Below are 23333 nucleotides of genomic sequence, written 5' to 3'. Positions count from 1 at the left end.
TCTTTAAAAATGACGTTATTAATTAAAATAAGGGGGAAAAGTTAATTTATGTTCTGCTAATCATATGCATCTATCATTTGTTTCTAAATTACATCCAATACTATGTCACTTTTATGAAAAATTTCATTGATCTTCAATTTTGAAAATAAGAATTTTTCAATTCATTTTTTAAAATTATTACTTAAAGTTGATATATCTTTTAAATGACAGTGTGCATAATATTTAAAATATATTTCAAAAGTTGAAATGAAATAAGAGATCAAATCTAATTTAGTTTTTGATATTTGTATTAATAATTTTTTTTTGTCTTAATAGTATATAAATAGTATTATTTTATATAAGTAGTTGTATGTGACACTTAAAAAAAAATGAATAAGAAAATTAATACTCACTTAAAAATTTGAGAAGAGATATACGAAGTCATTTAGAAAAATCTTCTTTATTTGAAATAATTACACTAAATAATACTTAGTAAAAGTTAAATACTTAGTATAAAGAGAGAGATAGACAAAAGGAATGGAAAATAAATAGTTAAATAGTTGTTTGATTATCTATAGTAATAGATAAAGGGAAATATACGTCATCTTGTAACTGATTTTTGTCTCCAAAATTATGGATAATTATACTCATAATTCTTAAGAAATAAATAAATAAATTTTAATTATTTTACTTTTAAAAATATTTTTTGTCTCCTTTCAATAACTCATGTTCAACATTAAATTTCAACTATCCAATTGTTCAATTTAAAATTCTTAATGCATAGATCAAATTTGCAATTTTTTAGAAAATTTGAAAATCATTTGATACTTCATTTCATTAATTCAAATTGACGGATAATCATAAAATCATTTTATACATTGATTCAAATTAATGAAACGAAGTATCAAATGATTTTCAAATTTTCTAACAATTTACATATTTGATCTAAAAATAAATAATTTAAATTAAATTTTAAATAGAAATAAGTAGATTGTTAATTATAAAAGTAAGTATATATAAATAAAGATTAAGTAAATATATTATTATTATTAAGTTTTTTATTCGTAATATAATTATTATATATTATTATATTTTTATAGTAATCTAACGGTTGGATTTACAAAATCCACATTTTAATATAAAGTTATTGAGCAATTTGTAATACTTAGTAAAAGTTACACCAATGTTAGTATAACCCTCCTCTCTCTCTCTCACTCTGTGTATATATATATATATATATATATATATATATATATATATATATATATATATATATATATATAGAGAGAGAGAGAGAGAGAGAGAGAGATAGAGAGAGAGGAGGAATCAAATAACTTACAAATTAACTCTTGGTAAGGTTATTTCGCTCAATAACTCATGTTGTTTGTTGAATTTCATCGATCAAATTGTTAAATTAAAAGTTATTAAAATTCAGTAATAATTAATATAGAAAAAATTAATTAGCTTTGGAATAAATTATTTGCTAATTAACAATATAATTGACATTAATTATTTTAAATTATTTAACTAAAATCTTAATTATTGACAATTTACTATATGATCTTAATATTTTTGTATAACAAATATCTGGTTTTAAATTTGATATGAAAATATTATGATATAATTAGATAAGATTTTAAGTTAGTACGCTGGGGTGAAAGCATTGATAGCCAACAATAATAATAATGTACTCTATGACTAGAGATGACAATAAATAAGTTCAATTATAATGTTATAATATTTTTTTTTTAAATTTATAATGTTATAGTATACTTGTTCTTGTACTCATGTTTATATATATATATATATATATATATATATATATATATATATATATATATATATATAAAGGGAGGTTATAATAATACCGGTGTAACTTTTATTAAGTATTACACCGCTCAATAACTTTATATTAATTATAAATTTTGTAAATCCAACCGTTAGATTGAAAGTTCATATCACTTTATACATGTATATCAAATTTTATTAAAATTAAACAACAACTTGAAGATAATTAAAATGTTCATATTTTATTATATTTTAAAATAAATATATTAGTTAATTTTGTTTTATAAGAATTAAATATCAAATCATCTTGAATTAATATGAAATTTTGTATATAAGATTTAAGAATAAAAAAATTTCAATCTATTGGTTGAATTTACAAAATTCACATTTAATATAAAATTATTTAGCTGTGTAATATTTAGTAAAAATTACACCAATATAATTATAACTCTCCTCATATACATATATATATATATATATATATATATATATATATATATATATCACATACTTACGTGGATATAGCAACTGTAATTCTCATTTTCATTTTTGTATTTTTTTTTTACTTATATGCCTGTATCCGTACTCTCAATACACATTAAAATATCCTTGCTCTAAACTCACTATTTGAACTCTATAGATCAATGAAAAAATATTAAAAAATCGATTACAAATAAATTAAATTTTACTTTTAAATTAATCAAACATAACGTTAAATCATTCAAACAAAAATTAGAAGCAAAACCAACAAGCCTGCAATGAAAATATGGTATTGAATATTTTAAATCCAATAGTTTCTGGGGCCACCGTCAGTCCAAAGCATCATCCTACAGAGCCATGTTCCCTAACTAACTTGTAATGCTGACTAAACGCAGTAATGGATCTCAATTCAGTCAATAAAGTTGATCCAAAATGCTAAATCTTCATACTTAAGGCGAATTGGGTACATCAATTCTTTGTAGCTTTGGCTTGGTTGGCAATTCAGGTTTGGTACCCTATTGATTAGGATACCTCAATAAAATTGCTTGGCTAATAGAAAAAACAAATTCTGTTTGGTTTATAAAAGCGAGGAATGGCAGAGGTGATGGAAAAGGATGGGATCATCTCATTCCATTATTAATCTTATTTACTTTCATCCTTTTTTTCAAATTTGGAGTGGACATTGCATTATTGAATCCTGCCTACTATCACCCCTTTTCCAAATTTGGAGTTTATCTTATATATGGAGCCAAATTTTTTAAAATAAAACGTTTAATTTCATCTTATTAAATTTGTCCAATAAATATTGGTGGTATTTTTTTTGCAGTATTTTTGTGTTAATCAAATGACTCAACCTCTTTGAAGGCTTGGAGATAAAGTCTACTTCTATTAAAAGTTTGGCACCCTTCGACCTAGTATAAATAACACTAGGTGTTCTCCTTAATTTCTTATTATTCATTCTCTTGAAACACACTTTGGTTAGCTACTCACAAATGTCTATGACTCTTATAATTCTTTCTCTTCTTCTGTTGTTGAACATTCAATATTCATATTCAAGTTATGATTATTTAAAGTTGGCCCAACAATGGCCTAAAAGTTATTGTAACTATCAAATTCTTCAATTTGGAAGAAAAACATGCAAGAAGCCGATACCATTGAGATTCACTATCCATGGATTATGGCCATCCAATACATCCATTTCTTCTCAACCAAATCCTTGTCCCTCGAACAATCAGTCCGTGAGTCAGAAAGTAAGTTTATATTGTGTATATATATAATAATTACTTCCATAGAACAATGTATGAGTTTACATTGTATAATTACACCATCATTTCTTTCTTATATAAAATATGGGAAGAAGTAACTTTTTCGTGTTTAGAATAAAAATAATTTTTTTTTATAGTTATTCCTTTAACTCATACAATTTTTTTATTTTATTTCTACAGGTCATAAAACAATATGGATCTAGACTCCAGTTGGACTGGCCAAATTTATCTGGGAATAATTATAAATTTTGGAATCATGAGTGGCAAAAGCATGGAACATGTTCTGAAAATAATATTTCACAACTTGATTATTTTCGACTAGCACTAAATATCAAAGGAAGGAGTAATCTAAAGGTCATTCTTGCAAATGCAAATATTACCCCAAGCAAAATCAACAATTATGTTCCAAAATCCATTGTCAATACAATATATGGAGTTACTAAAAGTCATCCCCAACTTTCTTGTTATAATGATTTGAATAATGTCCAATATCTTCAAGAAATAAGACTTTGTCTAGTGGCAGATGGAACTTCATATATCAATTGTTCCAATCCTTTTGGTAATTGTAATGCTCGTAAGATATATTGGCCTATATGATATATGAATTTATGTATTTATAATAATTAATAAATAAAAAATAAATTCTGATTTTTAGTACTTGATCACTTGATTGTCATTTTTTTTATTTAATAGCTTTTACATGTTTGTGACATGCGGTGCTTTATTTTGTTGTGTACTCTTAGAATATTTAAAGAAAGACTTTGGCATGGTGCATTTTAGTAAGTTTTGGTACCAACTCGACAAGGTGAGAAAAGTTGGAATGAGCTTACTACTTTTCGACATTTTTAATAAATACTATCATTTTTATTCTTACAATTATTTAATTAAATTTTTAATTATCTTATACTCGTTATCTCCTTTAAGTACGTGTTTAAAATTATATTAGGTTGATTAAAATTTTAACTATACCTATGCCTAGCATGGATGATGTAGAAAGTCACTAAATCTCTCATGTCTAGCATGACAAAATCCATGCTTGACCTCCAAGCAAAAAGCCTCTATCTAACTCACACATAACACCATTTAACTTATGTCTTCAGTTAGGAAACATAATTAATTAAGAATAAGACTTGTTTGTGGAATAAAAAAAAAAAAACTAACTCAAAGTAGTAATGTAACAAAAAAATATATATTATATTGATCTCATGAGAAAAAAAAATGTACTAAATCACATAATTATCAACTTGTCAAAATACCTTTTTTTTTTAATCTTTGTATCATAATAGTTCAATATTAGTTAATTAAATATATATCATATTTTATTAAAGTAAAATGATATAATTTAAAAAAATAACAATGATATAATATAAATATTTTTAATTTTAAATATAATAACATTATAGGCTTAATTTAATCCACAACTAATTTTGTTAAGCTTTTTTTAATTAGTTTAAATTATTTAGAATTAAGTCATAAATATATACAAATTAATACATTAAAATTTCTAATAAATAAATAAATAAGTAGTAGATTAGTTTAAAAGAAAAAATATTGAGAAATAATTATAAATTTCCATTTTTAACTTTAAAAAAACTTATTTTCGAAAAAAAAATATTTTTACAAATTTAATATTTTTCAAATATGTAGGATGTTTAACATTTGACTCACGTCAATGTAATATACTTCAGTAATATGTGAAAAATTTAGACCACGTAAAATTTACCATCATTATTTTTATCTATAATAAATAACATACTCATCTGACTTTTACAATAATTATGAATTAAATTGATATATAGTAGTAAGATTATTTTAAATAATCATATAGTTATAATTTTATATAATAAAATTATTATTATAATAATAAAAATTAGTAATACCCTAAGCATTATAAAAAATACAAATAATAATAAATTAATTAACATTAGAATAATATTAAATTTCAAATTATCCAAAATAGAAAAATAGTAAAAAAAAAATATTTAAAAATAATATAGGTAACGGATAAATTGAAATTATTAAATATCATGACACTGGTCTCCGACCACAATGCTTAGAGACTTGTTGATATTTTTACAAGCATATAATAGCCAATAGTAGTAGTTGTAACGATTGCTATCGTGGTACGATGGAGTGGAGCGACTCCAATGCACTACAAAACTTGTTGTGGAGGTGCTTTAAAGGAGCGACTGCGAAAGAAAGAAAGCATGGCGGTGAGATCATGAGTGGCGAAAAATTTTCTCTTACTTCTTTTGGTGGATATCCTATAAATCTATCTTATTCTCCTACTGATATCAACAGGTTTTTCTTCTTCTCTAGAAGATTTGTCTTCTCTGCAGATCTCCACAAATTTATCTTCTTCTTCGATAGATCTCTATAAATTTGTCTTCTTCTCTGATGGATGTTGGATCTATCTTCTCTGGCAGTGGTGACATTGTCTTCTCTAACGAATCATCTCCATATTCTGCTTCTTTTAAGAGGGGAATTAGTGACACTAATGAGTTTAAGGTAAAAGGGTTGAAGTAAAAAAAAAAAAAAAAATAGAGTTGAAAAAGTTGGGCCAAATGGGTCTAAATTTTGTTTTCTCTTTTGGTTTAGTTAATAGGTCTAGGTAAAGTTTTTTTTTACTTCTCTATTTCTTTTATAGTAACTTTTCCTTATTTTTAATTATTATTATAATTCAGATAATATTTTAAGTAATAAAAAGTTTCGTATAAAACCTTTAACATTTTCTTTTCTTAATTTTTTTTAATTTTGTTTAACTGCTATAAATTTTTATTATCCAAAATATTTAATATATAAATGAAGTTATGTTTCTATTTTTATATGTATATTATTATATATGTTAATTATATATTATAAATTATTTAATATATATATATATATATTAGAATAACAATATGTTGTTATTTATTGTCCCAATTTTGGATTGAGGTGGAGGAGTTGATTTGAGTGATGGTTTTGGTTTAAGAGCTAGGGCAGAAGGTTTGGTGGTTGATGGAGCACTACTAAAAAAATTAAAATTTGGGACGAAAATTTGTGACGGAAAAAATGTGGTCACTAATAGTGACGACTTTTGTGACGAAAATTTTATTTTTGTGATGGACTACTTATTTTTAGAGTTTGTGACGGATTTTGTGACGGAAAAATTTTCGTCTCTAACAATTCAGTCACAAACGGGGTCACTAATAAAAAAAAAAATTTGCGACGGATTTCGTGACGGATTTTTATTCCTCTCTAAATATTTCGTCACAAATTCTGTCACAATCTGTGAGGGATTATGTATCCCTCTCGAAATAGAAAATTTTATTATACAATTATTATATTTAAGAATTATGTATAAATAAAAAATATTTTCTAAAAAATAATTAAAAAATTATGAAACTAAAATATTTTTTTTCATCAAAAGATTAAAAATTAAAACATAAAAAATGAATTAATTTAAATAATAAGTTGTCATTTTGAAGTATAAGAAATTAAAATATGAATTAGGAAAAAACTTTTAATTTAAAAATACTTATTGTACCGTCCAGGTCAAAATCCGACTTGGCCTTCTACTCGGCATTAACCCGACTGGGTCCTCGGTATGGACCCAGTCGGTCGAAATCCGACCAGATTTGTTCCCCTTAAACCCCGCGCCATCATGATAAGAAACGGTTAGAGAAATCCCTTGATCCTCGGGGCCCAAGAGGCCCATGAACGACGCACTATAAAACTCAAAGACCTAGAGCTAAGGAGGCAGATCACACTTTTGAATGCTCTGGCTTTAAGGCTTGATCTAGAAAAAAACCCTAGTTCACCCCGTGACCGGAACATTTTGGCGCCCACCATGGGGCTACGGTGAAACTTTCCCTACGCCCCAAGAAATCACATCCTTAACAGGGATTCTCTCAAACAACTCCCTGGCGATGTCTACACGGCCTGCCTCAGCATATCCATTAAAATGACAATCATCATCTTCGTACGACATTAACACGTCATTGATGTCGAAGTCTTGGAGAACATCCGTCAAGCAATGATTACGCACATGGTCTTGTGGCATGGGCGTAGAAGGGTTCTGATTGTCCCAGCTCGTTGTGATCAAATTCATTGCGTTGACTGAATCGTTGGCTTCTCGAGTTGGCATTATAACCTTGGTACATCTCATTGATTTAGGTTTAATCGTCATTGGGTGTGAGGATCTTGCAGGATCAAGATCTCCCAAGGAGGTTTTTGAGCACCCCGGAGATTCATCATGGTTACGAATTTTATGAGCATTATGATTCTGCTCCACCTTCTTTCTCAAATAAGTATTCCAATAGTTCTCAATTTCATTGTCTGTGCGCCCTGGTAAACGTCCCGCTATCAGAGACCATCTAAAAAAAAAAAAAAAAAAAAAGGTGTTGGAGTGAAGTCCAAGTTTCAATGTTTGGGAATGAAGTTGGCGGCCCTGAGAGGAAGAAGAACAGTATTATGGTGAATCCTCGCATTGGAGAAAATGCGAATGAAGTGATGTGGGTCTAGCACGTGCGGAGGGGCTTTGGCCTGAGCGTTTATGCTCATTGGATTTTAACAAGTATCACAACATTATTTGTTCACTAATCATGATTCGTGGGATATTCAAATAACATCAAATATTATCCTACTGGCACCATGCATTATTTTATCTTTTTTAGTGTTACATTATATTTCATAATCAATTATTATAACTATTTATCTCTTTTGAGAGTTGCAGGTCCAAATATAAGTCAAACTAAAAAGTCAAAACTTCTAAACACAAGCACGTGCGGAGGGGCTTTGCTGCAAATCCGTCTCGATCTTAGAATTGGATTCGGTGATGAAAGCTCAGATGAAAGAAGAAAATGTAGAGATCGGGACAAGGTTTTGAGTCTGAGACTCGCAGAATTTAACACCAACATCAGACGCGACCACTAGACTGAAAATTCGATCCTTCTTTGCTCTGTAATGAGGTACCATCAAATAATAAAAATCATTATTTTTAAATTGATTCTGACTTGTAGGCAAACTCGTAATTGTCGGCAATAGTCCGGCTGGGCGAGTATAAATAACTCGAAGAACTCGTGATTGTCGGCAATAGTCCGGCTGGGCGAGTATAAATAACTCAAAGAACTCGTGATTGTCGGCAATAGTCCGGCTGGGCGAGTATAAATAACTCGATTGATGAAACTCGTGATTGTCGGCAATAGTCCGGCTGGGCGAGTATAAATAACTCGATTGATGAAACTCGTGATTGTCGGTAATAGTCCGGCTGGGCGAGTATAAATAACTCGAAGAACTCGTGATTGTCGGCAATAGTCCGGCTGGGCGAGTATAAATAACTCGATTGATGAAACTCGTGATTGTCGGCAATAGTCCGGCTGGGCGAGTATAAATAACTCGAAGAACTCGTGATTGTCGGCAATAGTCCGGCTGGGCGAGTATAAATAACTCGATGGATGAAACTCGTGATTGTCGGCAATAGTCCGGCTGGGCGAGTATAAATAACTCGATTGATGAAACTCGTGATTGTCGGCAATAGTCCGGCTGGGCGAGTATAAATAACTCGATTGATGAAACTCGTGATTGTCGGCAATAGTCCGGCTAGGCGAGTATAAATAACTCGAAGAACTCGTGATTGTCGGCAATAGTCCGGCTGGGCGAGTATAAATAACTCGATGGATGAAACTCGTGATTGTCGGCAATAGTCCGGCTGGACGAGTATAAATAACTCGATGGATGAAACTCGTGATTGATCGGTAAACATCCGAATGGGCGAGTATAAGTAACTCAAAGACAGTTTATGATTCAAGATTGATTCCTAACTCGACCCACCATTGTTAACCGGAATTTGGACGATTCCAAACTACGAATCAGAATTTGACCGATCCTTTCATATAATTACATCTTAATGTTGATTTGAATTCTAGCTCATTGCCGACCACATGGATAAAATTTAACCGGAGTTTGGACGATTCCAGACTACGAATCGAAATTTGACCGATCCTTTCATATAATTACATCTTAATTTTGATTTGAATTCTAGCTCATTGCCGACCACATGGATAAAATTTCATGATAAAGATATTTTTCATGATAAAAATATAAACTTCTCTTCAAATACGCGAATCGGCATTTGGGGCGATTAAGTGGTTGAGTTTCCTTTTGAATTAGATATTTCCCATATTACTGTTGCTAACCATACAATTAAATTCTACATTCGAGTCAGCATCTAGCCGACCATAGGGTTGAGTTTTTATTGAATCACATACTCCCCATATTATTGCAAGTCGGCACTTTGCCGATCTTATGGTTAAGTTTTTCCAAACAAATTATATTTGCCACGTTATTGCTAGTCATCATTTGGCCGATCATACGGATAAATCTCATTCCAAACTCTAGAAAATTTCTTCAATATTTTGAGTCGACAATTTGCCGATTACACGGTTAAAGATCATTATTTTATTGCTCAATATTCCACGTTGAAGTAATGATCGAAATCTTGACAATAACGTCATTCAAGGGTGGCGTCCGACTTAGATTTGTTTGTTCCTTCTCATTAAACTGGAATTGGACAGATTACTTGGCTCAAGTAAGCTTTTCAATTTAGAATTATCTATCCCCTTTTCCTTATTCGGATTTTAGCCGAACATTTTGTTCCCAGAATAACATCCAACTTACAATTTCGTCCCACTGAAATTATTTATTTATTTTGGCGAACCGTGGTTATCTCTTTGGTATCTGGCCGACAACTTTTATATTGTAAATAATTGCCAACGGAGTGAATCTTTCGTTGTCATGCTAATTCAGAATTGTGGGGATACATGGGGAGTGAGTCGGCGTTCGCCTGACTCCTTACTTACAATATCACGAGTTCATAACTATGAGTTTTTTCACTAATTTTTTAAGAACCGCGTATGAAACCTTCGGGTAGGCGACCGCCTCATGCAAAAATCGATTTTACCTTTTCTGTAGTCGTGTTTGGCCGTTGGTCTCGCGAAATCAATTTTAACTTAGAAAATGTAAACTTTTTCAGTAATCGGAATTTGGCCGACTCATTTGCAAAACCAGTTTCAACAGAGAAAATATTCACTTTTTCAGTAATCGGAATTTGGCCGACTCATTTGCAAAACCAGTTTCAACAGAGAAAATATTCACTTTTTAGAGTAATTGGAATTTGGCCGACTCATTTGCAGAACCAGTTTCAGCATAGAAAAAATATTCACTTTTTCAGTAATCGGAATTTGGCCGATTCTTTTGCAACTCCAATATTTAGCTTAGAGAAATTTTCACCTGGCGTTTGCACCATCGTCATGATCTATTTTTCAGCACACAATCATTCAACTCGCAGCAAAATAGCAACAACTAGAGGTCATATCAAATAGTTGACGAGGGATAGGTCGGTAATGGCTTAGCTGACTCTCTTTCTACCATAAGCCTTCTCGCCTTACACGCTCAAGGCTGGAGGGCTAGTGTACCGTCCAGGTAAAAATTCGACTTGACCTTCTGCTCGGCTAATACCCGATTAGGTTACCAGGCTACAAGCCTTTTCGCCTTATAGGCTCAAGGCTGGAAGGCAAGTGTACCGTCCAGGTCAAAATCCGACTTGGCCTTCTACTCGACATTAACCCGACTGGGTCCTCGGTATGGACCCAGTCGATCGGAATCCGACCAGATTTGTTCCCCTTAAACCCCGCGCCATCATGATAAGAAACGGTTAGAGAAATCCCTTGATCCTCGGGGCCCAAGAGGCCCATGAACGACGCACTATAAAACCCAAAGACCTAGAGCTAAGGAGGCAGATCACACTTTTGAATGCTCTGGCTTTGAGGCTTGACCTAGGAAAAAACCGTAGTTCACCCCGTGACCGGAACACTTATGAAATTATAAAAAGACAATATTATTTTGCATTTTAACTATAAAAGCTAAAAATAAATATATAAAAGTATATTTATAAGTTATACATAATTATATATAACTATATATATAACTATATATATATATATATATATATACAATGGTTGACGCTAGAAAATTCATTGTGCTAGATCATTTAATAAAAAGTACACTTAAGTCTATCAATAAATATATAAAAATATTATCATCATACTTTATAATACACTTAAATGGAATAATTTAATATATATAATATAATTAATAAAAGGGGAAATATATATATATATATATATATATATATATAATTATAAAGTGTATCATATATATTATGTAATACACTTTATAATTAATACTTGTATATTAGAAAAAAAAGGTAAAAATAATATATATTATATAATTAATAAATATGGAATAATTTAATTATTTTTTATTTAAAAATTCGTAAAAATAAAAAATTAGGATTTTGTGACGGATTTTAAATCCCTCACAATTTGTGACGGATTCTGTGACGGAAAATTTTTATAAATTGTATTCCGTCACAAATTCTGTCACAATTTGTGAGGGATTACGTATCCCTCTCAAAATAGAAAATTTTTTTGCCCAATTATTATATTTAATAATTATCTATAAAAAAAAATATATTTTGCTAAAAAAATAATTAAAAAATTATGAAACTAAAATATTTTTTTTCATCAAAAGATTAAAAATTAAAACATAAGAAATGAATTAATTTAAATAATAAGTTGTGATTTTGAAGTATAAGAAATTAAAATATGAATTAGGAAAAAACTTTTAATTTAAAAATACTTATGAAATTATAAAAAGACAATATTAATTTTCATTTTGACTAAAAAGCTAAAAATAAATATATAAAAGTATATTTATAAATTATATATAATTATATATAACTATATATATATATATAATGATTAATGCTAAAAAATTCATTGTACTTGATCATTTAATAAAAAGTACAATTAAGTCTATCAATAAATGTATAAAAATATTATCATCATACTTTATAATACACTTAAATGAAATAATTTAATATATATTATATAATTAATAAAAGGTAAATATATATATATATAATTAATTATAAAGTGTATTATATATATTATATAATACACTTTATAATTTTCACTTGTATATTAGAAAAAAAAGGTGAAAATAATATATATTATATAATTAATAAATCTGGAATAATTTAATTATTTTTTATTTAAAAATTCATAAATATAAAAAATTAGGATTTTGTGACGGATTTGAATCCCTCACAATTTGTGACGGATTCTGTGACGGAATATTTTTAAAAATTGTATTCCGTCACAAATTCTGTCACAATCTGTGAGGGATTACGTATCCCTCTCAAAATAGAAAATTTTACTGCACAATTATTATATTTAAGAATTATGTATAAATAAATCATATTTAGCTAAAAAAATAATTAAAAAATTATGAAACTAAAATATGTTTTTCATCAAAAGATTAAAAATTAAAACATAAAAAGATGAAATAACTTAAATAATAAGTTGTCATTTTGAAGTATAAGAAATTAAAATATGAATTAGGAAAAAAACTTTTAATTTAAAAGTACTTATGAAATTATAAAAATACAATATTAATTTCTATTTTAACTAAAAAACTAAAAATAAATATATAAAAGTATATTTATAAATGATATATAATTATATATATATATATATATATATATATATATATATAATGGTTGACGCTAGAAAATTCATTATGCTTGATCATTTAATAAAAAATACAATTAAGTCTATCAATAAATATATAAAAATATTATCATCATACTTTATAATACACCTAAATGGAATAATTTAATATATATTATATAATTAATAAAAGGTGAAAATATATATATATTAGAAAATATATATATATATATAATTAATTATAAAATGTATTATATATATTATATATAATGCACTTTATAATTAATACTTGTATATTAGAAAAAAAGGTGAAAATAATATATATTTTATAATAATAAATCTGGAATAATTTAATTATTTTTTATTTAAAAATTCGTAAAAATAAAAAATTAGAATTTTGTCATTTGCATTTATTTAAACTTCTTTTAATTTTTATAATTAGTTTAAAAATATTTATGATAATTTATAAAATAATATATGAAAGTAAAAACACTCGTTAATAAATTAATAAAGATGTGACTCTAATATAGCAGATCAATATCTGTGAATGCAAGTAATGTAAAAATAATATATATATTATTTATAATATTTTTTATTAATTAAAAAATTAGTTAAAGGATTATAAGTATTAGAATTAAAGTTAAATTTATAAAATTATCTAGTAATCGAATATAAGATTTTAGTAATTGATTACAAGTTTCACAATCTAAACAACTATTTATTCTTTTCGTTTTTCCTCGTGTAACCGTTTCGAATAAATTGTTTTAATTTTCAAATTATATTTATGCATTACAATTTCAGAGTCTATTATCCTTTTCTTTTTGGTGGAGTATATCACATTGAACTCAGCCCGTACGTATTCGATAGTTTGGTCCAATCAACATTATTTTTTTGTCTTAACTTTTGGATGACTTAATTATCAAAAGGTTTGATCTTTTTTTTTTTTTTTTGGAAAAATAACGCAAACAAATATAAGTTTAGTTTTTTTGAAAATTTTTTACTTAAGTAGTGTTATGAGAGAAATAAATTTTAAAATATATTTTTCATTTAATTATTTATAAAAATACTTTTATATTCAAATATTTACTAAAAATATACTTTCAATTAAAATATATTTTAAAAATTTTGTTAATTCATTATCATTCATTCACTTGATTAAAAAATGATAAAATATAATTAATTTTCAATTAATTTAATAAAATAAAAATTCTAAAATAAATTATATTATGATTTTAATTATGAATCTATTTTAAATTTATTAGTTTGATGTTTAATGATGTTTGATATTATTGTGATAAAAATTGATATTCTTTCATATTTATATATATATTGTTAAATAAGTACTGAACTGATAAGGTAGCTCAGATGACTGGAGAATGAGTGTTAAGGTTAGAATGAGTAGAAGGTAAGGGGTTCGAATCTTACCTCTGCCAATTATCTGATAATTAATACTTGTAGATTAGAAAAAAAAGTGAAAATAATATATATTATATAATTAATAAATCTGGAATAATTTAATTATTTTTTATTTAAAAATTCGTAAAAATAAAAAATTAGGATTTTGTGACGGATTTTGAATCCCTCACAATTTGTGACGGATTTTGAACCCAGTTTGTGACGAATGCATTCCCTCACAAATTGCGACGGAAAATTTATTAGTTAGTGACGACATATTTCCGTCACTAATTGTGACGGACTGAATTTTCCGTCACTAAATATTTTGTGACGCCATTTTTTGTGACGACCCAAAATCCGTCACAAATTCCGTCACTAATAATTTTGTGACGGATTTTCTTTAATTTTGTGACGGATTTTTTCCGTCTCTAATTTTCACTTTTCTAGTAGTGGAGGATTAGATAGGATTTCTACACTAGAGGCAAAGCCTTTACGAGATAGATCATGAATTAGAGGTGCATCGTTTGAGCCAGATGAAGTATCAGAGATAATGATCTTGGGGGCTTTGAGAATAGGGGCAGATGGTTATGATTTGGATGGTTGAGTGGTGGAGTTGTGAATGGTGCAAGTACTTGGAGTTTCTTTCTTTAGAGGGGATTTCTTGATAGACCATGGGCCAAGTGCCCAATCACTAAAGCTATGGCTAGGAACATACAAGAAGAGTTGGACCTCTTGAAGACTAGTGGGCTTCTCAAGCCCAATGTACTTTTTACTTGGACTACTCTATCATGAAGAGAAGACCTAGTTCTACTTGTGTATAATTTTGTACATAGTTCTCTTGTATAGGTTATTTTTGCCTTTGTATTTGTGAGACACTTTATGTCATTTTATAAATCATTGCATATTGATTCTAGGGTGGGTTACTTGGAGAGTTTAACTCCATTTAACCTCCTTTATTGATACACTTATTTTCTATTTTTTTAGTAAGAAAATAGGGGTGGCATTTAACAATGCTTGAGGGTGTGACTAGTAATTGGGCCAGAATTGGGCCTAGGCAAAATTTTACATATTGGACTCATTTTGCTCCTTTCATAGATTTGATCTAGCTAGGTTTCACTTCCATTGGATGAACCTAACTAGACCAAATCAACATTTTTCTTAAAATCGGTTTGGAGCAAAATAGTCCAACTGGGCCGCCTAGCCTAATTGCTTAACTTGGTCGAATTCCTTCTCATTTTCTTCAAGCCTGAGAAGCTTGTAACACAAGCTTCTCCTTAGCTTGCTTCCCAAGCAAGCTAAGTGAGAAGCTTGCTCTACAAGTTTCTAAACTATCCTAGACAGTCAAGCCAACCAACCTAACCATGATTCACTAGGAACCATGGTTAAGGTTAGCTTCCTCTACAAGCTACCTCTCCCTATATATTTGTATTTCTCGTATTGTAGCTCACTTTGGATGAATGAAATCAGAAATTCTCTTAGAATTCTCTCTTCCCAAAGCCTCAAAAACCGTGGAGACTCTCGTTTAGGTTTTTCTCTCAAAGGAACTTCAACCTTTGAGTACGATTCCTTAAGCTTCTTCATCAAGATTGGAGTGGTCGAACCTCCTCCTTTGCTTCTCCTCCATTGAAGGTTTCTTCAAGGAGTTTCAAGCAAAATTCCGAGTTCTCCTCTAGAGTAGAAAAGGTCTTGGCGTGGAGTACTTGAAGATTCATCCATCATCTTCAAGAAGGTTCCATCATTTTTGGTATCTAGAGCCTAGTGCTCTTGAGGTTTTGTGTCTCTAACTCTTGTTCTAGTTTCCGTGTTGTGTAGTCTTCTTTACTTGTCAAGTCTTGGTTTCCTTAATGGATCTATGTGTTCTAAATGTTTTTGACGGATCCAATTTGTCACATGAGAAGTAATGGATTCATATTTTTCTTGTTTCCAATTCTTGTGAATCAATTCAGTTTGGTGCTTTTAGGATTCTTGTTCTTGTGTGTTTTTGATGCTGTTTGAGTCTTCTCCATTCCTAACATGAGTCCGTGATTGGACAACATTCATATAGCATTAGTTTTGTTTTTGGATCTCATGTTTTGTCTAAGAAATCATGTGTAGTCATTTGTGTCATGAACTCCTAGACTAGCTTATTTAACCTAATTTTTGTGTTGTTTTGTGTCTACTATTGGTTTCGGTCTTTGCTTATAATATTTGTGCCTACCTATATGTGCTTTTACTTTATATATTTGAGTTCATAATTTGCTATTACTTCTAACAAATTTCATAGAGTTTGGTTTCTTTATGTCTTGTTAAAAGTTTTGTCAAGAAAATTGTTAAACATTAATTCCTATTAGATTTCTTTGAGTCTTGCTTTGTGGCTGAAACTTTTAACACTTTTTAAGCATTAAAATAGAGGCAACATAGAGGTGTATGTGTTTTAAAATGCATGAGAAAAACAAAAGAAAGAGTATTTAAAATTTGACCAAAAAAATAGTACAAAATTGTGAAGCACTAGTTGAATATTGCATGTGAACACCTCTTGTTTTGTGTAATTGTTTTGGCAGAAGTTTTAGTTCTTAAATCCGAGATTCATATATGTTTAAAAGGAATTAAACTCCTGTACAAAAAAGAAAAGAAAAAAAAGTAAAAGAAGTTACAAAAAGATTCATAAAGAAAAGGTACAAGAAAAAGCCAAGGAGTGAAAAATTTTGAAGAAATTTTCTCTTGGATTTGTATGTGTTGTTTGCTTTAATTTTCTGTCCAGAAACATTTTGCTTACATTTGAGTCTTATTTGTTTTTATAATCTTAGATTTTATTTTGTAATCTACTCTAGTGTCATTGTTATGTTTTCCTTTGTGTGTTAGCCTTTCAAATTGTGCCTTAATTGTTGCTTGTCTTTCTTTGGACTTCTTTCTAGTCTTGTCTCATTTCTTTCTACCAATTGGTGTAGTTGTTCCTAATTGTTCCTTTTCAATTTTTAGCCTTAATATTCCAGCAATTGAGGTGTGTTGAGTGCTTTTTGAAGGTGTGGAAGGCCAAACTCAAAGGAAGCCAACATTGAAGGCTTTTGGTGGTGACCTAGAGATTTGCTTCTCCATTGGAATTAAGCTTTGAAAATTAAACACCTAAAAGTAACCACCATCAAGGTTACTTCTAAAAGAGGAGTGATACACACTTGTGAGGGCTTCAACTTAGTGTCTGAATTGGAGGAAGAAGGAGCAAAAATTTTGTGAAAACAAGAAAATTAGTAACAAATTTAGTGACAAAAATTTTTATTTCAAAAATTTCCATTTCTAAATCCGTCACTAAAATTGTCACTAATTAGTGGCTGAATTTTGTTTCTTAAAACTTTTGGTGCAGCCATTAATTTCCCTTCAAGTGAATTTGCATTTCATTTGAAGGTGAATTTACATTTCATTTGGTGTAAATTTGCATTTCATTTGGTGTAAATTTACATTTCATCTCTTGTAAATTTTTCAACTTCTCATTTTTGTACAAGACCTTTATTAGGAGTGTCTTGGAGTGCCTTTGGTGTATCTCCATCTCTTCTTAGTGTTTTCAAGTAGGTAAAAACGTGTAGTGCTTGTGAGAGTGGTCCTTGGAAGTCTTTGGTACTTTTCAAGCTCTCACCTAGGTTTACTTGCTTTGAACGCCTAGTTTATATTTTCTTGCCTTTAAGTTTTCTTGCAATTTAGGTTTTAATGCAATTTATGTTTTAAGCAATTTATGTTTTCAGCAATTTAAGTTTTCATGCAATTTATGTTTTAAGCAATTTATGTTTTTCAAGCATTGATTAACTGTACACTCTAGCCACTTGTGTGTTATTTTCTGAAAATTGCTTTGTGCAAGACAAACGTACAAAGGGGTTTAGAGATTTTTACTTGAAGAGGCTTGGTTATTAAGTGGCTCTTTAGTAGCTCACCTCCATCCAAAGTTCAATTGCATTCTTAGACCTCCAAGTGTCAAGTCTAACACTTCAAAAAAAAAAACTCTATTTTCCATAAAAAATATTTTTGTTTGAAAATACTTATTGTCTAAAAATTTCTCAAAACTCTGACTATAGTGAAAGTGATGGCTCTCCAAAAAGTCTTTCTTATATCACAAAAGAGCAAAAATCACTTAAAGTATGGAGGAAGCAAGAAGCCATACAAAAGGAGAAGGATAAAATTGAAAGAGAGGCTCAACTTGCTATCCTAGAAGAGGATTTGAGAATTCTTAATTTAGAGATAAGAGACCAAGTGGAGCTATTACCCTACATGGACCTAAATGACTTGGTCTAACTTTGTGTAAAAGTAGAACAAAAAAAATTGAGAAAATCCTCTTTTAAGAGAGAAAGCTCCCATTCTTCATCTTTAAGGAAAGATTCCAAGAGGGAGGGTAAATATTTTGAAAAGAAGGAAACTTTTGAACCCTCCAAGGATCTAGCTAGGGAGAAAGCCAAAGAAAAAGGGAGGACACTCCAAACACTAGTTCTAGGACTAGTATTAAATGCTTTAAGTGTTTAGGGAGAGGCCACATTGCCTCCCAATGTCCCACAAAAAAGGTTATGATCATGAGGGTACATGACACTTATAGTAGTCAAGAGGATACTACTACTTGTTGAGCTTATGGGAGCCTGAACTTGATGAGGTTAAGATTATCTCTGAAGCTTAAAGAAGTTTTGATGATCACAAAATCTGTGTCAAGGACAACAACAAACAACAACAACTTAGAAGACAAAAACAAAGTAAAAGAAAATGCTATGTAATAGGAATTAGTGTATACAATGTTTTGAATGATTTTATGTGTTGTGTGTGCTGTGTGAATAAGCTAAATCTATATCTAAATTGATTAGAGAATGTATGATGATGAGTTAAAGGGACTAAAAGTTATTGAGACTTAAAACGAAGTTTTGAAAATAAACTCAAAATAATCGATTATCATTAACTATAATTGATTATTCCAACAACAGGCAAAATGGGATGCCTTGTTGTAATATTCGATTATTTGCAAAATAATTGATTATCCCAGAAATAACTCTCTAGAATAATCGATTATCCAGCAAAATAATCGATTATATTGTTCTTGGTTGGTTTCCAGAAAACCTGAAGAACAAAATAATTGATTATTCTTTAAAATAATCGATTATCTGGGTCTGAAACTTTTATAAATAGTTTGAACTTTTTGAAACTTCAGAACAGAGTTAGAATTGAGAATGAAATTTAGAAAAGAATTTTTGTGGAGTCTTTGTGACCATCTTGGAGAGTTTTCTTTGTGAATCCTAGAAGAAAAACGTTTGTGAAAAACTTTGAGAAAGGATCATCATCATCATCACATTCTTAAAAGGGGAAGATTAAGATTTGCTTCTAAATTCCAGGTGAATTCGTTCCTTACTTCTTTGTGATTACTTGTAAAATCTTGAGAAGGGTTTCTCAAGTGGTAAGGATTCTTGTAGTGGGTTTCTACAAGGGGTGCTTTCTTGGGGTCAAGAAAGTGGTTATCTTTAGTGTTAAAGTATATGCATATGTGGTATTCTTGTAAACCTTCTTCATTGAGATAGTGGAACAAATCTTGATCAGATGCTGATTGAGGACTGGATGTAGGTCACATGTGGAGTGGCTGAACCAGGATAAAAGACTTGTGCAATCTTCTTCTACCTTTATCTTTTACTTTGAGTAATATCTTGATTGTACATTAAAGAAGATGATTCTTGATTAGCATGTGTGTGTGAATATTGGTAGGCTTAAACTAAATTAAAGCATTACATTTGAACCTCATTATTTTGTAATCAAGAAGGCATATAGAATTCATTCTTCTATAACAAGTCTTTAAAGAAACTTCATTGAAAATTCAGTCTTAGAAAAGTTTAAGTGAAATAAAGATCCTAAGTTCTCTGAAATTTTTAAAGGGTCATAGAATCCAATTCACCCCCCCTCTTGGATTGTGCCATTCTTTTCTAACACTACTTCCTCTAGTGATAGTGAGGAAGAAGCAAGTAAGCATGAAGGGAATGTGGAAGACACTTTCCCTTATGAAGGGGAGCTCTTAATGATTAGGAGACTCCTCAATAACCAACCTAGTGGTACCCTATAACAAAGGGAGAGCATTTTTCATACTAGATGCAAAGTTTCAAACAATGCATGTTCTCTCATTTGAATTTAAAGCATCTAATTTCACAGCCTCTTTGTGAATTTGAATGAAAGCTTCTTGAAGTTGATCATAATCTGGATTAGATTCAAGATCAGAATCACTTACTATTATGTCTTGATCAGCTCCAACCATCAAACATAAGTTGTTTTCTTCAAATTCAGATTCATCAATTGTTGTGCTTGAGTCATTATCTTCCCAAGCAATGTAGGCTCTTTTTCCTTTGTAATTTTTCTTCCCTTTCTTTTCCTCTTGTTGCTTCTTTAGAAGGTTGGGGCATTCAACTTTTATGTGGCCTGGTTTTTCACACTTAAAACAATTGTAAGAGGATGTGCTTCCTTCCTCTTTCTTGTTGGTCTTCTTGTTGAACTTGTAGGGGGAACTCCTATTCTTTCTTAGGAATTTTCTAACTTCTTCACCAACAAGTTGAAGTTCTTTGAATCAAAGTCTTCGAAGCTTGAGTCTTCACATATTTCTTTGCCTTTGACTGATTTAAAGGCTCTTAAAGACACTCTTTTTCCCTTTTTGTCTTTCTTTTCATTTTCTTCAAAAATGTGCAGCTTTTGCTCATGCTCTCTTAGCTTTCTAAAGAGAGTTGCAAGGGTCAATGAAGTTAATTCCTTTGATTCTTCTATTGCAGTAACCTTTGCTTGCCAAGATCTATCCAAGCATTGTAGCACTTTCAAATTTAGTTCTTCTTCTTCAAATTTCCTGCCAATATCAACAAGGTGATTTATCAAGTGTGTAAATTGTTTTTGAAAATTAGAAATTGATTCACCATGATTCATTCTAAAAAATTCATATTCTCGTATAAGAGTATGCTTTCTAGATCTTTTTACATCACTTGTTCCTCCATGAGTAACTTGTAATGTGTCCCAAATTTCTTTAGCAGATTTGCATTGCTTCCTTATGCATTTCTATTAAGTTTTAGTACCAAATAGTTACTTGTTTGCATCAAATTGCAACTATGTATTTTTCTAAGTTGGAGGAAATTTACATCAAAGAAATGAAAATGTTAACAAACATAAGGCAAAGTAAAGTGAGAGTTGATTCTTTTTCTAGTCTCATTTTTGTGCATATTGAAGATTGTGCATGTAGACCCCTAAAATTGTCCGGGTCGGAAATAAAGCTTGAAGACTCTCGAAGACTGAAGGAAGAACAGCCAGAAGGACTCCTGGAAGGCCCTAGGAGGGTTCTCTGTAGGTATAGAGGTCTTAGGATAGCTCAAAAATAAGGAAGTGGAGGGGATGAAGCCCAATACGACCGTACTGAACTTAATACGGCCGTATTGAAGCTTCAATACGGCCGTAGTGAACTCAATACGGCGTATTGAAGTTTCTGAAACTTCAATACGGCCGTACTAAAGTCAATACGACCGTATTGACACTTCAATACAACCGCAGCGAACTCAATACGGGCGCATTGAAATTTCTGAATTTCAATACGGCCGTATTGAACTTCAATACGACCGTATTGAAGTTCAAAAATTTCAATACGGCCGTATTGCCCCTGTAGGCCGTATTGCGCCTATTCCCTATAAATATGACGTCAATTGGACGTCATTCCACACTTTTCAGATAGTTTCAACCCTCTCCTTGAGTATTCTGGGGTTTTTGAGCAGTGTTCTGCCCTAGAAATCACTCGGAGAGTTGATCCGACGAAGTTCTTGAGCCCCGAGCCATTTTGCTTGAGGATCGAACCTAGTCGAGGGGAAATCTTTTTGATTCCCTTAGTTAAAATTTTGTTCTAGGAGAGCGAGGAGCGGGCTTGTAGAGCGAGGGAACGCCAAAACGCTTCCCAGTTCTTTGCAATATATAAAAGCACGCTTCAAGAGGTTTCCCTTCAATCCTTCCTTTTACTGCTTTCTGTGTGCATATTTAAACTGTCATCATGTAGATAGTCAATTTATAATTGCTTAGAATAAATAGGGGTAATTTAGTAATTTTATACTGTTCTTTTAAAAATAATCTGTCATAGGGAACCCGAAAGGGGCGCCGTGGGGTGCTAACACCTTCCCCACGCGTAACCGACTCCCTTACCCAACTCTGGTTGTAGTGGCCAAAGTTGATTTTTAAATCAATTGCCTTATCCCTTTTTCCAATGTTTTGAGTAAAACATTGGTGGCGACTCCACGAACCCTCCTTTTGCGAAAACCACTAATCCATGGAGGGTCCCGCTTGGGATTAATATGGATTGGTGAGCCTTTTAATAAAATTGCTCGTTTGACGAGGTCTCAGTTTGAGAATAAGTCATTCTAGCAATCCACATTTTTAAAACGAATAACGAGTCCAACCATCCTTCGCGAATGCCGAAAGCCCGTTTCGGGCCGGTGGCGACAGATGGCGACTCCACTGGGGAAGCCTCGAGAGTCAGTCCCATTTAGTGACAGATTATTTTTAACAAATAATAGTTAAAATTACTTTATTACCCCTCACTTGTATGATAACATGTTTATCTATTTGGCTTTAATAACTGTTGTATGTTTAATTTTCGGCAATTGTTTGAAATAAAATTGCACACAAACCTTTGCACACAACAGTTCCCTCTATACCCGGGGGCATGAGTGGTAATCCATAGGGAGTGGATGTTAGTACGGCCGGTTGATGGGTTTATAGGAGCCTATGAGACCGTTGTCGGAAAACATCACTCAAGGTGATAACCATGAACTTGAGTCCGACGGTGCGTTGGAGCTTTCCATCGACCTACGACAAGAGGAATTGGGTCCCTATAATGGGGGCACCTTGGGGGCCTTTGACCAAGTGAGAACAGTTA

At 30.5% G+C, this 23333-nt stretch overlaps 1 long non-coding RNA gene across 1 annotated transcript; it reads left to right on the top strand.

The window, feature by feature from the left end:
• Positions 1-1914: 1914 nt before the first annotated feature.
• LOC145955672 (uncharacterized) lies at positions 1915-19197 on the top strand. The gene is made up of 3 exons (XR_014432322.1): positions 1915-3497; positions 3693-5725; positions 17417-19197. It is a non-coding gene; the product is annotated as an uncharacterized LOC145955672 (long non-coding RNA).
• The last annotated feature ends 4136 nt before the right edge of the window (positions 19198-23333 follow it).

Source organism: Cajanus cajan, chromosome 3, assembly GCF_000230855.2.
Source record: "Cajanus cajan strain Asha chromosome 3, NIPB_CcT2T_4, whole genome shotgun sequence".
Classification (NCBI taxonomy): Eukaryota; Viridiplantae; Streptophyta; class Magnoliopsida; order Fabales; family Fabaceae; genus Cajanus; species Cajanus cajan.
Note: the sequence above shows the minus strand (reverse complement) of the source record. Positions and strands in the feature narration are given on the sequence as shown.